Source organism: Cervus elaphus, chromosome 1 (genome assembly GCF_910594005.1).
Source record: "Cervus elaphus chromosome 1, mCerEla1.1, whole genome shotgun sequence".
NCBI classification, from domain to species: domain Eukaryota; kingdom Metazoa; phylum Chordata; class Mammalia; order Artiodactyla; family Cervidae; genus Cervus; species Cervus elaphus.
The window spans coordinates 65,580,525-65,596,017 of NC_057815.1; positions in this window are offsets into that span (position 1 = coordinate 65,580,525).

Consider the following 15,493-nt stretch of genomic DNA (forward strand, 5'->3'; position numbering starts at 1 on the left):
TTCTGCTCCTGCCCCCAATCCCTCCAAGCATCAGGGTCTTTTCCAGTGAGTCAACTCTTCGCATGAGGTAGCCAAAGTATTGGAGTTTCAGCTTCAGCATCAGTCCTTCCAATGAACACCCAGGACTGATCTCCTTTAGGATGGACTGGTTGGATCGCCTTGCAGTCCAAGGGACTCTCAAGACTCTTCTCCAACACCACAATTCAAAAGCATCAATTTTTCGGCGCTCAGTTTTCTTCACAGTCCAACTCTCATATCCATACAAGACCACTGGAAAAACTATAGCCTTGACTAGACGGACCTTTGTTGGCAATGTAAAGTCTCTGCTTTTTAATAAGCTGTCTAGGTTGGTCATAACTTTCCTTCGAGGAGTAAGCGTCTTTTAATTTCATGGCTGCAATCACCATCTGCAGTGACTTTGGAGCCCCCCAAAATAAAGTCTGACACTGTTTCCACTGTTTCCCCCATCTACTTGCCATGAAGTGATGGGACCAGATGCCATGATCTTAGTTTTCTGAATGTTGAGCTTTCAGTCAACTTTTTCACTCTCCTCTTTCACCCTCATCAAGAAGCTTTTTAGTTCCTCTTCACTTTCTGCCATAAGGGTGGTGTCATCTGCATATCTGAGGTTATTGATATTTCTCCCGGGAACCCTGATTCCAGCCTGTGCTTCTTCCAGCCCAGCGTTTCTCATGATGTACTCTGCATATAAGTTAAACAAGCAGGGTGACAATATACAGCCTTGATGTACTCCTTTTCCTGTTTGGAACCAGTCTGTTGTTCCATGTCCAGTTCTAACTGTTGCTTCCTGACCTGCACATAGGTTTCTCAAGAGGCAGGTCAGGTGGTCTGGTATTCCCATCTCTTTCAGAATCTTCCACAGTTTATTGTGATCCACACAGTCAAAGGCTTTGGCATAGTCAATAAAGCAGAAATAGATGGTTTTTCTGTAACTCTGTTGCTTTCTCAATGATCCAGCGGATGTTGGCAATTTGATGTCTGGTTCCTCTGCCTTTTCTAAAACCAGCTTGAACATCTGGAAGTTCACGGTTCACGTATTGCTGAAGGCTGGCTTGGAGAATTTTGAGCATTACTTTACTAGCGTGGGAGATGAGTGCAATTGTGCGGTAGTTTGAGCATTCTTTGGCTTTGCCTTTCTTTGGGATTGGAATGAAAACTGACCTTTTCCAGTCCTGTGACCACTGCTGAGTTTTCCAAATTTGCTGGCATATTGAGTGCAGCACTTTCACAGCATCATCTTTCAGGATTTGAAATAGCTCAACTGGAATTCCATCACCTCCACTAGCTTTGTTCGTAGTGATGCTTTCTAAGGCCCACTTGACTTCACATTCCAGGATGTCTGGCTCTAAGTCAGTGATCACACCATCGTGATTATCTGGGTCGTGAAGATCTTTTTTTGTACAGTTCTTCTGTGTATTCTTGCCACCTCTTCTTAATATCTTCTGCTTCTCTTAGGTCCATACCATTTCTGTCCTTTATCGAGCCCATGTTTGCATGAAATGTTCCCTTGGTATCTCTAATTTTCTTGAAGAGATCTCTAGTCTTTCCCATTCTGTTGTTTTCCTCTATTTCTTTGCACTGATCTCTAGGAAGGCTTTCTTATCTCTCCTTGCTATTCTTTGGAACTCTGCATTCACATGGGAATATCTTTCCTTTTCTCCTTTACTTTTTGCTTCTCTTCTTTTCACAGCTATTTTTAAGGCCTTGTCAGACAACCATCTTGCCTTTTTGCATTTCTTTTCCATGGGGATGATCTTGATCCCTGTTTCCTGTACAGTGTCACAAACCTCCGTCCATAGTTCATCAGGCACCCTGTCTATCAGATCTAGTCCCTTAAATCTATTTCTCACTTCCACTGTATAGTCATAAGGGATTTGATTTAGATCATACCTGAATGGTCTAGTGGTTTTCCCTACTTTCTTCACTTTAAGTCTGAATTTTGCAATAAGGAGTTCATGATCTGAGCCACAGTCAGCTCCCGGTCTTGTTATTGCTGACTGTATAGAGCTTCTTCATCTTTGGCTGCAAAGAATATAATCAATCTGATTTTGGTGTTGACCATCTGGTGATGTCCACGTGTAGAGTCTTCTCTTGTGTTGTTGGAAGAGGGTGTTTGCTATGATCAGCGCGTTCTCTTGGCAAAACTCTATTAGCCTTTGCCCTGCTCCATTCTGTACTCCGAGGCCAAATTTGCCTCTTAGTCCAGATGTTTCTTGACTTCCTACTTTTGCATTCCAGTCCCCTATAATGAAAAGGACATCTTTATTGGGTGTTAGTTCTAAAAGGTTTTGTAGGTCTTCATAGAACCGTTCAACTTCAGCTTCTTCAGCATTACTGGTTGGGGCATAGACTTGGATTACAGTGATATTGAATGGTTTGCCTTGGAAATGAACAGAGATAACTCTGTCATTTTTGAGATTGCATCCAAGTACTGCATTTCAGACTCTTTTGTTGACCATGATGGCTACTCCATTTCTTCTAAGGGATTCCTGTCCACAGTAGTAGATATAATGGTCATCTGATTTAAATTCACCCATTCCAGTCCATTTTAGTTCGCTGATTCCTAGAATGTCGACATTCACTCTTGCCATCTCCTGTTTGATCACTTCCAATTGCCTTGATTCATGGACCTAACATTCCAGGTTCCTATGCAATATTGCTCTTTACAGCAGCAGACCTTGCTTCTATCACCAGTCCCATCCACAACTGGGTATTGTTTTTGCTTTGGCTCCATCCCTTCATTCTTTCTGGAGTTATTTCTCCAGTGATCTCCAGTAGCATATTGGGCACCTACCAACCTGGGGAGTTCCTCTTTCAGTATCCTATCATTTTGCCTTTTCATACCGTTCATGGGGTTCTCAAGGCAAGAATACTGAGGTGGTTTGCCATTCCCTTCTCCAGTGAACCACATTCTGTCAGACCTCTCCACCATGACCCCTCCGTCTTGGGTGGCCCCACACGGTGTGCATGGCTTAGTTTCATTGAGTTAGACAACGCTGTGGTCCTGTGATCAGATTGGCTAGTTTTCTGTGATCATGGTTTCAGTGTGTCTGTCCTTTGATGCCCTCTCTCAACACCTACCTTCTTACTTGGGTTTCTCTTACCTTGGACGTGGGGTGTCTCTTCACTGCTGCTCCAGCAAAGCGCAGTCGCTGCTCCTTACCTTGGACGGGGGGGGTATCTCCTCATGGCCGCCCCACCTGACCTTGAACGTGGAGTAGCTCCTCTCAGTCCTTCTGCGCCCGCGCAGCCACTGCTCCTTGGACGTGGGGTTGCTCCTCTGGGCCACAGCCCCTGACCTCGGGCGCGGGGTAGCTTATCTAGGATCAGGCAAAATAAGAGAGTGAGACAGGCATTAAACAATCGGCATAGTAGGCAGTATTGTATGATTGCCCTTGCAATTAACCAAGGGGAATGTCCTTTTTACCTGCACTTGCTTACTAACTCAGGTGGGTAACACCATCTGAGTGTTCTGCTTTCTGGGGGTCTGTTGTACCACTGTGTGCTTTCACGTGTTTCTCAGTGGTGTGTTGCCCGTGGGATCCAACCCAAAAGCCCACAGCAGCCATAATAATCCAAGGATCTCCCCAGAGTGGTGTGATAAAGGCTAGGTGGTCTAGGACTTCCCTGGTGGCATAAGAATCTGCCCGCCAATGCAGGAGACACAGGTTTAACCCCTCATCTGGGAAGATTCCACATGCCTCAGAGAAGCTAAGCCCACACTCTAGAGACGGAGAGCCACAACTACTGAGCTTCGTGTGCTGCAACTACGAAAGTCCATGAGCCTAGAGCCCGTGCTCCAGAACAAAAGAAGCCACCACAATGAGAAGCCCATGCACCAAAACGAAGAGTGGTCCCTGCTCACTGCCCCTAGAGAAGGCCCCAGCACAGCAATGAAAACCCAGCTCAACCAAAATAAATAAATAATTAGCCCCCCCCCAAAAAAAAAGGCTAAGTGGCCTAATGAGATGATTAGACACTAATTATAAAAGTCCTTGGACTTCCCTGCCAGTCCAGTGATTAAGACTCCACATCTCCAATGCAGGGGCATGGGTTCAATTCCTGATCAGGGAAGATCCCACATGCCATGCAGTGTGGCCAGGGTAAAAAAGGCCTTAACTAACTACTAATGTAATACAGAAGAACAAAATCTGACTCCATGTTGGATCTGTTTCGTTCATTTTAACCTTTGCTTTCCATTGCTTTTGTTACTAAGCATACATGATAGCTGCCTTGAGGAAGCCTGCCCCTCTGCCTGAATGTTAGAGTGCCTTTGTTCAGCTCACAGGGCAACACCCTGACCCTGATCACTTGGGAATGGCTGCAGGAAAGAAGAAACTGACACATCTCCTCTCTGAGGCTGACCAAATCAGGAGATATTTTGCATGACTTATAGCCTTTTTACTTTACTTCTTCACTTCCTCCCCTTCTCTGTTCTATAAAAGAAAGTAGCTTCCAGACCCCAATAAGTCCCAATAGGACTCTAGTTCACCATCTCAGATGTCCGACTTTCTGAATCAAGTCGATATTCATTGCCTCAACACCTCGTCTTCTGCAGTGTGGGGTGAGCAGGCTGAGCTTGGACATAGTAACACTGTGTTTAGTCTCTTCGGTGTGTCCGACCCTTTGCAACCCCATAGATCTTGCCAGGCTCCTCTGTTCATGGCAATTCTCCAGGCAAGAATACTGGAGTGGGTTGCCATGCCCTCCTCCAGGGGATCTTCCCAACCCAGGTCTCTCACATTACAGGTGCATTCTTTACCATCTGAGCCACTTGCCTAAAGGGTCCTCTATGCCTCAAGGCCAAGGACAGCTAAGGTAAGTTGCAAGGCTATTGTCACTACCCAAGGAGAAGCTATGGCTAAAGGCAGGAGAAAAACATCCCCTTAAGGGAGGAGGGGAGGAGACCTCTTCCTGCTACAATTGAGTCAGTAGGCTGTGCTATGTAGGACTATGTGCCCTAACCCAGAAGAATAAAATAGTCTGGCAACCAGAAATCAGTGGCACCACCAGAGGGAAAATATGACAGTGGCTGATTCTCTGAAGGAGGAAATGGCAAATCTCCCCAGGATGCTTGCCGTGACAATCTCATGAACGGTATAAATGGCCAAATAGATATGACACCAAAAGATGAGTCCCCCAGGTCTGAAGGTATCCAATATGCTACTGGGGAAGAGTAGAGGAGAATTATCAATAGTCCCAGAATGATCGAAGTGGTTGGGCCAAAATGGATACAACACTCAGTTATATACTATGGGTCTGATTCCTGCTGTGTTGTTGAAACTGAGCAGGACCCTGTGGGCTCCTGGGTATGCAAGCCTTTCTGTCCCGTTTCTGGTTTGTTGGGAACAAACTTCAACCTCCATGACCTTCCCTGGGTTCCAGAGGACAGAGTTCATAGTTGTGAATCAAGGGGTTTCCCAGGTGGCCTCAGTGGTAAATAGCATACCTGCCAATGCAGACACAGGATAAACGGGTTCAATCCCTGGATCGGGAAAACCCCCTGGAGTAGGAAACTGTAACTGGCTCCAGTATTCTTGCCTGGAAAATTCCACAAAAGGAGAAGTTTAGCGCTACAGTCTATGGGGCCACAGAGTCTGAGTCTGTGCATATACACAATCAGGGGAGAAACAGTCAAGCAACACCTGAGGCAAGATTAAAGGAACCGGAGAAGCTCACCACCATTAGGAAACCACCTGAGATGAGGTTAAAGGTCTGCAGGCCTTGCACACACCCTATTCTTATCAGGGACCCCACCCTTGAACTGTTATCCATCAAAATCCTATTGTTGTTCAGTCACTCAGTCTTGTCTGACTCTTTGCAACCCCATGGACTGCGGCACGCCAGGCTTCCTTGTCCTTCACCATCTCTTGAAGTTTGCTCAAGCTCATGTCCATTGAGTTGGTGATGCCATCCAACCATCTCATCCTCTGTTGTCCCCTTCTCCTCCTGCCTTCAATCTTTCCCAGCATCAGGGGCTTTTCTAATGAGTCTTCTGTTTGCGTCAAGTGGCCAAAGTATTGGAGCTTCAGCTTCAGCATCAGTCCTTCCAATGAATATTCAAGACTGATTTCCTTTAGGACTGACTGCTTTGATCTCCTTTCTATCTAAGAAAGAAAGAAAATGAAGTCGCTTAGTTGTGTCCGACTCTTTGTGACCCCATGGACTGTAGTCCACCAGGCTCCTCCATCCATGGGATTTTCCAGGCAAGAATACTGGAGTGGGTTGCCATTTCCTTCTCCAGGGGATCTTCCCAACCCAGGGATCAAACCCAGGTCTCCTGCATTGCTGGCACTTTACCATCTGAGCCACCAGGGAAGCCCTTCTGTCTAAGGGACTCTCAAGTGTTCTTCACCGCACAGTTCAATGGCATCAATTTTTTGGCTCTCAGCTTTTTTTATTGTCCAGCTCTCACATCCATGTTTGACTACTGGAAAAACAATAGCTTTGACTATATGGACCTTTGTAGGCAAAGTGACATCTCTACTTTTTAATACGCTGTCTAGGTTTGTCATAGCTTTTCTTCTAAGGAGTAAGCATGTTTTAATTTCATCACTGCCGTCGCTGCCGTCCACAGTGATTTTGAAGCCCAAGAAAATAAAGTCTGTCACTGTTTCCATTCTTTACTCCATCTATTTGCCATGAAGTGATGGGACTGGATGCCATGATCTTCATTTTTTGAAGTTGAGTTTTAAGCCTGTTAGGGACAGCTTTTCAGGGCAGGTGACCACTGTGACCCCCTTGGCCTGGCAAAGCAATAAAGCTATTCTTTTCTACTTCACTCAAAACTTTGTCTTTGAGATTCAATTTGGCATGGGTGCACAGAGGCCAAGTTTTTTACATCAGTGTTATTAAAAAATTTAATAGATGAGTATAAATGTCCTAAACATCAGATGCCAATGACTCCTAAATGCTGAAGGGGAATACCAGCTCCTTGATAAGTGCAAAACCCACAGATGCTTCCCGGGTGTTATTTAATGCCATGCATACCAACATGCCAAAACCATGGAATCACACTCCAGAGGCCTGGGGGCTTTTCCCAAAGACTATGTGTATGTCACAGTAGTGGATATAGATTCCAATTCTGGTGAGGCCTCTTGGGATACCCCATGGAAAGGAAAGCTGCCACTTACAAAGAGCAAAGATGATGCTGTTAAAGTGTTGCACTCAATATGCCAGAAAATTTGGAAAGCTCAGCAGTGGTCACAGGACTGGAAAAGGTCAATTTTCATTCCAATCCCAAAGAAAGTAAAACAAAGGTTAACAGAGTTTTGCCAAGAAAATACGCTGGTCATAGCAAATACCCTCTTCCAACAACACAAGAGACGACTCTACACATGGACATCACCAGATGGTCAATACCAAAATCAGATTGATTATATTCTTTGCAGTCGAAGATGGAGAAGCTCTATACAGTCAGCAAAAACAATATTGGGGGCTGACTGTGGCTCAGATCATGAACTCCTTATTGCAAAATTCAGGCAAATTGAAGAAAGTAGGGAAAACCATTAGACCATTCAGGTATGACCTAAATCAAATCCCTTACAAATATACACTGAAAGTGACAAATAGATTCAAGGAATTAGATCTGATTGACAGAGTGCCTGAAGAACTATGAACGGAGGTTCGTGACACTGTACAGGAGGCGGTGAACAAAACCATCCCCAAGAAAAAGAAATGCAAAAAGGCAAAGTGGTTGTCTGAGAAGGCCTTACAAATAGCTGAGAAAAGCAGAGAAGCAAAAGGCAAAGGAGAAAAGGCAAGATATATCCGTCTGAATGCAGAGTTCCAAAGAATAGCAAGGAGAAATAAGAAAGTCTTCCTAAGTGATCAATGCAAAGAAATAGAGGAAAACAATAGAATGGGAAAGACTAGAGATCTCTTAAAGAAATTTAGAGATACTAAGGGAACATTTCATGCAAAGATGGGTACAATAAAGGACAGAAATGGTATGGGCCTAACAGAAGCAGAAGATATTAAGAAGAGGTGGCAAGAATACACAGAAGAGCTATTCAAAAAAGATTTTCATGACCCAGATGACCACTATGGTGTGATCACTCACCTAGAGCCAGACATTCTGGAATGCAAAGTCAAGAGGGTCTTAGGAAGCATCACTACAAACAAAGCTAGCGGAGGTGATGGAATTCCAGTTGAGCTATTCCAAATCCTAAAAGATAATGCTGTGAAAGTGCTGCACTCAAAATGCCAGCAAATTTGGAAAACTCAGCAGTGGCCATAGGACTGGAAAAGGTTAGTTTTCATTCCAATCCCAAAGAAAAGAAATGTCAAAGAATGTTCAAACTACTGCACAATCCCACTCATTTCACACGCTAGCCAAGTAATGCTCAAAATTCTCCAAGCGAGTCTTCAATGGTACATAAACCAAGAACTTCCAGATGTTCAAGCTGAATTTAGAAAAGGCAGAGGAACCAGAGATCAAATTGCCAACATCCATTAGATCATAGAAAAAGTAAGAGAGTTCCAGCAAAACATCTACATCTGCTTTATTGATTACGCCAAAGCTTTGGACTGTGTGGATCACAACAAACTGTGGAAAATTTTCTTAAAGAGGTGAGAATACCAGACCACCTTACCTGCCACCTGAACAATCTGTATCCTGGTAAAGAAGCAACAGTTAGAACTGGACATGGAACAACAGACTGGTTCCAACAGAACTGGTTCCAAATTGGGAAAGGAGTACATCAAGTCTGTATATTGTCACCTTGCGTATTTAATTTCTATACAGAGTACATCATGTGAAATGCCGGACTGAATAAAGCACAAGCTGGAATCACAATTGGCGGGAAAAATATCAATAACCTCAGATATGCAGATGACACTAACCTTATGGCAGAAAGCAAAGAGGAAATAGCCTCTTGATGAGGGTGAAAGAGGAGAATGAAAAAGCTGGCTTAAAACTCAACATTCAAAAAACTAAGGTCATGGCATCCAGTCCCATCACTTCATGGCAAATAAGTGGGGAAACAATGGAAACAGTGACAGACTTTATTTTCTTGGGCTTCAAAATCACTGCAGATGGTGATTGTAGCCATGAAATTTTAAAAATCGCTTGCTCCTTGGAAGAAAAGCTCTGACAAACTTAGCATATTAAAAAGCAGAGACATTACTTTGCGACAAAGGTCCATCTAGTCAGAGCTATGGTTTTTCCAGTAGTCATATGTGGATGTGATTGTTGGACCATAAATAAGGCTCAGCACCAAAGAACTGATGCTTCTGAACTATGATGTTGGAGAAGATTCTTGAGAGTCCCTTGGACTGCAAGGTGATCAAACCAGTCAATTCTAAAGGAAATTAGTCCTGAATATTCACTGGACGGACTGATGCCGAAGCTGAAGCTCCAATACTTTGGCCACCTGATGTGAAAAACTGACTTGTTGGGAAAAGACCCTGATGCTGGGAAAGATTGAAGGCAGGAGAAGGGGACGACAGAGGATGAGATGGTTGGATGGCATCACTGACTTGATGGACATGAGTTTGAGCAAGCTTAGGGAGTTAGTGATGAACAGGGAAGCCTGGCATGCTGCAGTCCATGGAGTCGCAAAGAGTTGGACATGACTGAGGAACTGAACTGAACAAAGAGGGCTCACAGTGACATCACCCCAAAATTTCCAATAAAGCAGATTAAGATTAAGGTAAAAAGATAAAAACAAGAAGTAGTAACTGAGATCAAAAACTATGCCTTTACTGAAAGTAAAATCTTTCATAAAGATTTTATGCAGCAGGAAAGAGAAAGGGAAACTTATGGTCTATTGTGGATTTCCTGAATTTTCTTGTTTGTTTGGGACAAGACAACAGTCTCATTTATTTGTTTATTTGTTTGTTTTGGCTGTGGTAGTTCTTTGTTGTTACACAGGGACTTTCTCTAGTTGCAGCAAGTGGGGGATACTCTTCATTTCTGTGCACGGGCTTCTCATTGTGGTAGCTTCTCTTGTTGTGGAGCAGTGGGCTCCAGAGGGCAAGGGCTTCAGTAGTTGCAGCTCGAAGGTTCTAGAATGTGGGCTCAGTAGTTGTGGAGCACGGGCCTAATTGCCTTTCCTTAGCATGTGAGATCTTCCTGGATCAGGGATCGAACCCATGTCCCCTGCATTAGCAGGTAGATTCTCAACCATTGGACTACCAGGGAAGTCCAACAACTGTTTCTGAATTGATATTTACAGCTGCCAAAATGTGTCTACTGGCTGGTATCTTTAAAGATACTGAAATCCATAACTTCTTCAAGACCCTTTTGAGCTATGTGCTCATTTACTCTGAGATATTACGGATCCCAAGGTCCCTGGGCTTTCCCCCTGAATGGGGCAGAATTAGAAGCACGGGTCATGGGTTCCTTCCCACCAAGGAAAAAACTAACAGGGTTGCCAAGATCTCTGGTGAGGAGGAAGAGGAAAACGGGACGGCAAAGCCCCTTGTTGTTGTTCAGTTGCCCAGCCGTGTTCGACTCTTTGAGACCCATGGACAGCAGCACACCAGGCCTCCCCCCATCCCTCACCATCTCCTGGAACTTGCCCAAGTTCATGTTCATTGCATTGGTGATGCCATCCAGCCATCTCATCCTCTAACGCCCTCTTCTCCTTCTGCCCTCGATCTTTCCCAGAATCAGGAAATTTTCCAATGAGTCGTCTGTTCCCATCAAATGACCAAAATACTGGAGCTTCAGCTTCAGCATCAGTCCTTCCAGTGACTATTAAGGGTTGATCTCCCTTAAGATTGACTGGTTTGATCTCTCCTTGCTGTCCAAGGGACTTTCAGGAATCTTCTCCAGCACCACAGTTCGAAGGAATCGATTTTTTGGCTTTCTGTCTTCTTTACGGTCCAGCTCTCACAACGGTATGTGACCACTGGGAAGACCATAGCCTTGACTATACAGACCTTTGTCAGCAGAGTAATGTCTCTGCTTTTCAACACACTATCTAGGTTTGCATCCCTTTCCTGCCAAGAAGCAATTGTCTTCTGATTTCATGGCTGCAGTCACTGTCCACAGTGATTTTGGAGACCAAGAAGAGGAAAGAAGAGGAAATCTGTCCCTGCTTCTACCTTTTCTCTATTTGCCATGCAGTAATGGGGCCGGATACCATGGATCTTAGTATTTTTAATATGTAGTCTTAAGCTGGGTCTTTCACTCTCCTCCTTCACCCTTGTCAAGAGGCTCTTTAGTTCCTCTTCACTTTCTGCTATCAGAGTGGTATCTTTTGCATATCTGAGGTTGTTGCCGTTTCTCCCACCTATCTTGATTCCAGCTTGTAACTCATCCAGCCTGGTATTTCTCAGGATGTGCTCAGCGTATAGGTTAAACAAACAGGGTGACAACAGACAGCCCTGTTGTACTCCTTGGATCTTGAGCCAATCAGTTGTTCCATACAGGGTTCTAACTCTTGCTTCTTGACCAACATACTGGTTTCTCAGGAGACAGGTAAGATAGTCTGGTATTCCCATCTCTCTAAGAGCTTTCCACAGTTTGTCATGATCCACATAGTCAAAGGCTTTAGTATAGTCGATGAAACAGAGATAGATGTTTTTCTGAAATTCCCTTGCTTTCTCTATAATCCAGCGAATGTTGGCAATTTGATCTCTAGTTCCTCTTCCTTTTCTAAACCTAGCTTGGACATCTGGAATATCTTGGTTCACATAATGCAGAAGCCTAGCGTGCAAGATTTTAAGCATGACCTTACTAGTATGGGAGATGAGTGCAACTGTCTGATGTTTAGCACATTCTTTGGTGCTACCCTTCTTGGGAATTGGGATGAGGATTGACCTTTTCTAGTCCTGTGGCCACTGCTGGATCTTCCAGATTTGCTGACATAGTGAATGTAAAACCTTGATGGCATCCTCCTTTAGGGGTTTGAATAGTTCTGCTGTAATTTCATCACATCCACTGGCCTTATTAACAGCAGTGCTTCTTAAGGCCCACTTGACTTCACACTCCAGAATGTCTGGCTCTGGGTGAATAACCACACCATCGTAGTAATCTGGTTCATTAAGATTTTTTTTATACAGTTCTTCCATGTATTCTTTCCATCTCTTCTTGATCTCTTCAGTGTCTACTAGGTCTCTGACAAAAAGTGATCCACTGTAGGAGGGAATGGCAAACCACCCCACTATACTTGCCATGAGAACCTCATGAACTGTATAAGAGGCCAAAAACCCCTTAGAGCCACAGATACTTGCACCAGGGGACTTCCTCTCCTCACTTGGATATCTAGTGCCTGGCACCCTGACCATCCTTCCATCACAGTAATCACTGGTAAATGGAAAACATTAAGATGAAGCCCATCTCCTGCTGTGTGAAATCGGCATGGTTCAATGGGCTTATCATTTCTGTCACCATGCTGCTGCTGCTAAGTCATTTCAGTGTCCGACTCTGTGCAACCCCATAGATGGCAGCCCACCAGGCTCCGCCGTCCCTGGGATTCTCCAGGCAAGAATACTGGAGTGGGTTGCCATTTCCTTCTCCAATGCATCAAAGTGAAAAGTGAAAGGGAAGTCGCTCAGTCGTGTCCAACTCTTAGCGACCCCATGGACTGCAGCCTACCAGGCTCCTCCGTCCATGGGATTTTCCAGGCAAGAGTACTGGGGTGGGTGCCATTGCCTTCTCCGTCTGTCACCATAAGTGATCCAAAATCATGCTTCTTCATTTCCAACTCTGGAAAGGCCTACTTTGACCTGGAACCCAGAGATTATTTTTACAGGTACTCCTCTAATTACATTTTATTGGGACTTCCAAAACCATCCAAAAGGTACTAAAATTCCTAGGAGAAAACTTGCATTCTTTTTCTGTCCTTTGAAGATACATATCTTACCATGTCTTTGAAATACAGCATGCCAGGACACTATTTGTCAAGAACAAATACAAATCTTAAAAGTGTTCCAAAAAAAAAAAAAATGAAAAAAAAAAAAAAGTGTTCCCCACAAATATTAGTGAGAAGCTTTAGCCATTGGAGCAGTTAAACTTAAATTGTCCTGTCTGCCAACTTGGATTCAACTGTTATTGTAAACTGATGAGTCTTATATGGTTGTATATTATTCATAGCTAAAATTTGGAACAGAAGTTACAGTATGTCTGTGTTTGTCTGCACGTTTATGTACATCTATGGATGTATGTGTTCTTGCCTGGAGAATCCCAGGGACGACGGAGCCTGGTGGGCTGCCGTCTATGGGGTCGCACAGAGTCGGACACGACTGAAGCGACTTAGCAACAGCAGCAGCATGGATGTATGCTATATATAATATATATGAGATTTTTTTTCTTTGTCTACCTCTGAATGGAAATGCCAAAATTAATTTGTAATAGAGATCTATTTAACTGGTTTAAAAATAAGTAATTATGAATGACGCATTCCTAAAATTCAGAAATACGTTAAGTAACTCAACTGTTTTTCGAATTCACATAATCCAGGATAATCTCTGGTAAATAAAACACAGTTAAACTTTAACAAGTGTGTCTTCAGAGTTACCAGCATTAAATAAAATGTAGATTGGAACTTTCCTGGCAGTCCAGTGGTTAAGACTCTACACTTCTACTGCAGGGGGTACAGGTTTGATCCCTTCAGGGAACTAAGATCCACATGCTGCAAGGCCAAAAATAAATAAATAATTAAATGTAGGTGAACAACTTTTATTCTCCCTGCTCACTAGTTAAATACATTCACATTATCTCCATTACAAAATTTGTCAACAAGAAAAGTAGCTTTGGATGATGGCCAAATTTAATGTCTAATGAAGTTTTCACGGGTAGCCTAAACATAATTGTTGGGAGATAGATTGATGTAAGTGGGATAAGACTTTTTAGGTGAACTTTACAGGAATAATTATGTGTTACACTACATCTTCTTGGAAACAGTTTCTCAAATCTTTGGTAACTTCCACCTTTAAATTTTTGCTAAGTTAAATAACGGGAATTATTGGATGTCTAGATCATTTCCATATATGATAAAATGCTGAAGCAGCAATTACTAAAGTCTAAGTTTACCTAATCTTGACTTCTTATTACAGAGGAAAGGATATTTTGTCTATTAGTAAGCATGTCCTTATTACAGAGGAAATATTTTGTTCTGTTAGTAAGCATGTCCTGTGCTAGATTGAAAATGTGTACTATGAGGAAATGTATATTTCTAGAAATTACAACATAGTCATAATTTTGCCAATCTAAAGAATGCTGATTTAACAGAGAGTTCAGTTTGCAAGTGCTTACTTCTTTGTTTCTTTCTATTTGGTTTTTGGCTGCACCCCAAGGCTTGAGGGATCTCAGTTCCCCAACCAAGGATCCAACTCAGACCACAGCATGGTGCCAAATCCTAACCACTAGACCACCAGGGAACTCCCCACACATGTGCTTACTCAGTGTTCACTAGAAATTAAAGTTTCTCAAGATAAAGAATTCTAATTAATATACATAATTAACCTACTAGAAATAATAAGGTAAATAACTCTGAATGCAAGGAAAGTAGGATGCATTTTTGGTTTTGAGAAGGCATGAGGTGTGGAGATGCATTTTTAAGAGAAAAGAAAGCAACTTTTTTTCCTAAAGTAAAACAGATTATTTTAGAATGGGAAAGAAGAAAATAAAGGATGAAATGGTGTAGAAAGTCAGGCAGAAAGAGAAAGAAGAGAGATTTTTACCTTATGCAGTCAAATTAGATAAAATGGAATTGTTATTATAAGGGTTTTCTTAAAACATAGGCTTTACTCTCAACAGTATGCTTATGTGTTTTCTTTCATCTGCTAAAAGGATAAAGTTACCTTGGAGTATTAATCTACTCCTGATAAGAGAAGTTTTTCTTTGCCTTTTAAGTAATCTGGTTAGAAAGCAAAGCTGTATTTTACCAAAATAATTTTCTCTGCTTCATGTTGTCTTAATCAAGATTACTTAAGAAAACTGAGTGTTCTCAATATTAAAAGAGCTGTTTTGCTCAGATCTATGGGACCTTCTATATTTGCCTTTAGAATCTTTTGTCACTTGGGTTAAGTAGATAATTACACATTGTTTCATAATGAATTGTGATCCTACTTAGGTAAGTGTCCAAAACCTTATTATTTTGGGCAAGTTTCCCCAAATCAAATTTTAAGTGAAGTCTTTTTGAGCTGGGACTAACTTTGGGATTTTCCAGAGGTCTAAAGGAAAACTAGATTCATAAAACTGCTAGCAAAAGATCAAGATTAAAAATTAATTGCATAGGATTGGACTTCCCTGGTGGTACAGTGGATAGGAATCTGCCTGCCAATGCTGGGGACACGGGTTTGATCCCTGGTCCAGGAAGATTCCACATGCTTGAGGACCACTAAACCTGTGTGCCACAACTGCTGATCTCACGTGCTGCAACTACTTCATGACAATATAGTTATTTGCAGAAGTGCAGCAAGAATCTGTTCTTCTTGTAACAGGACAAAATGGAAAGTATTGACTGTATCACCAATGCTTTGACAGGAATGTCATGTTTGCAAGAGACATACACAGACT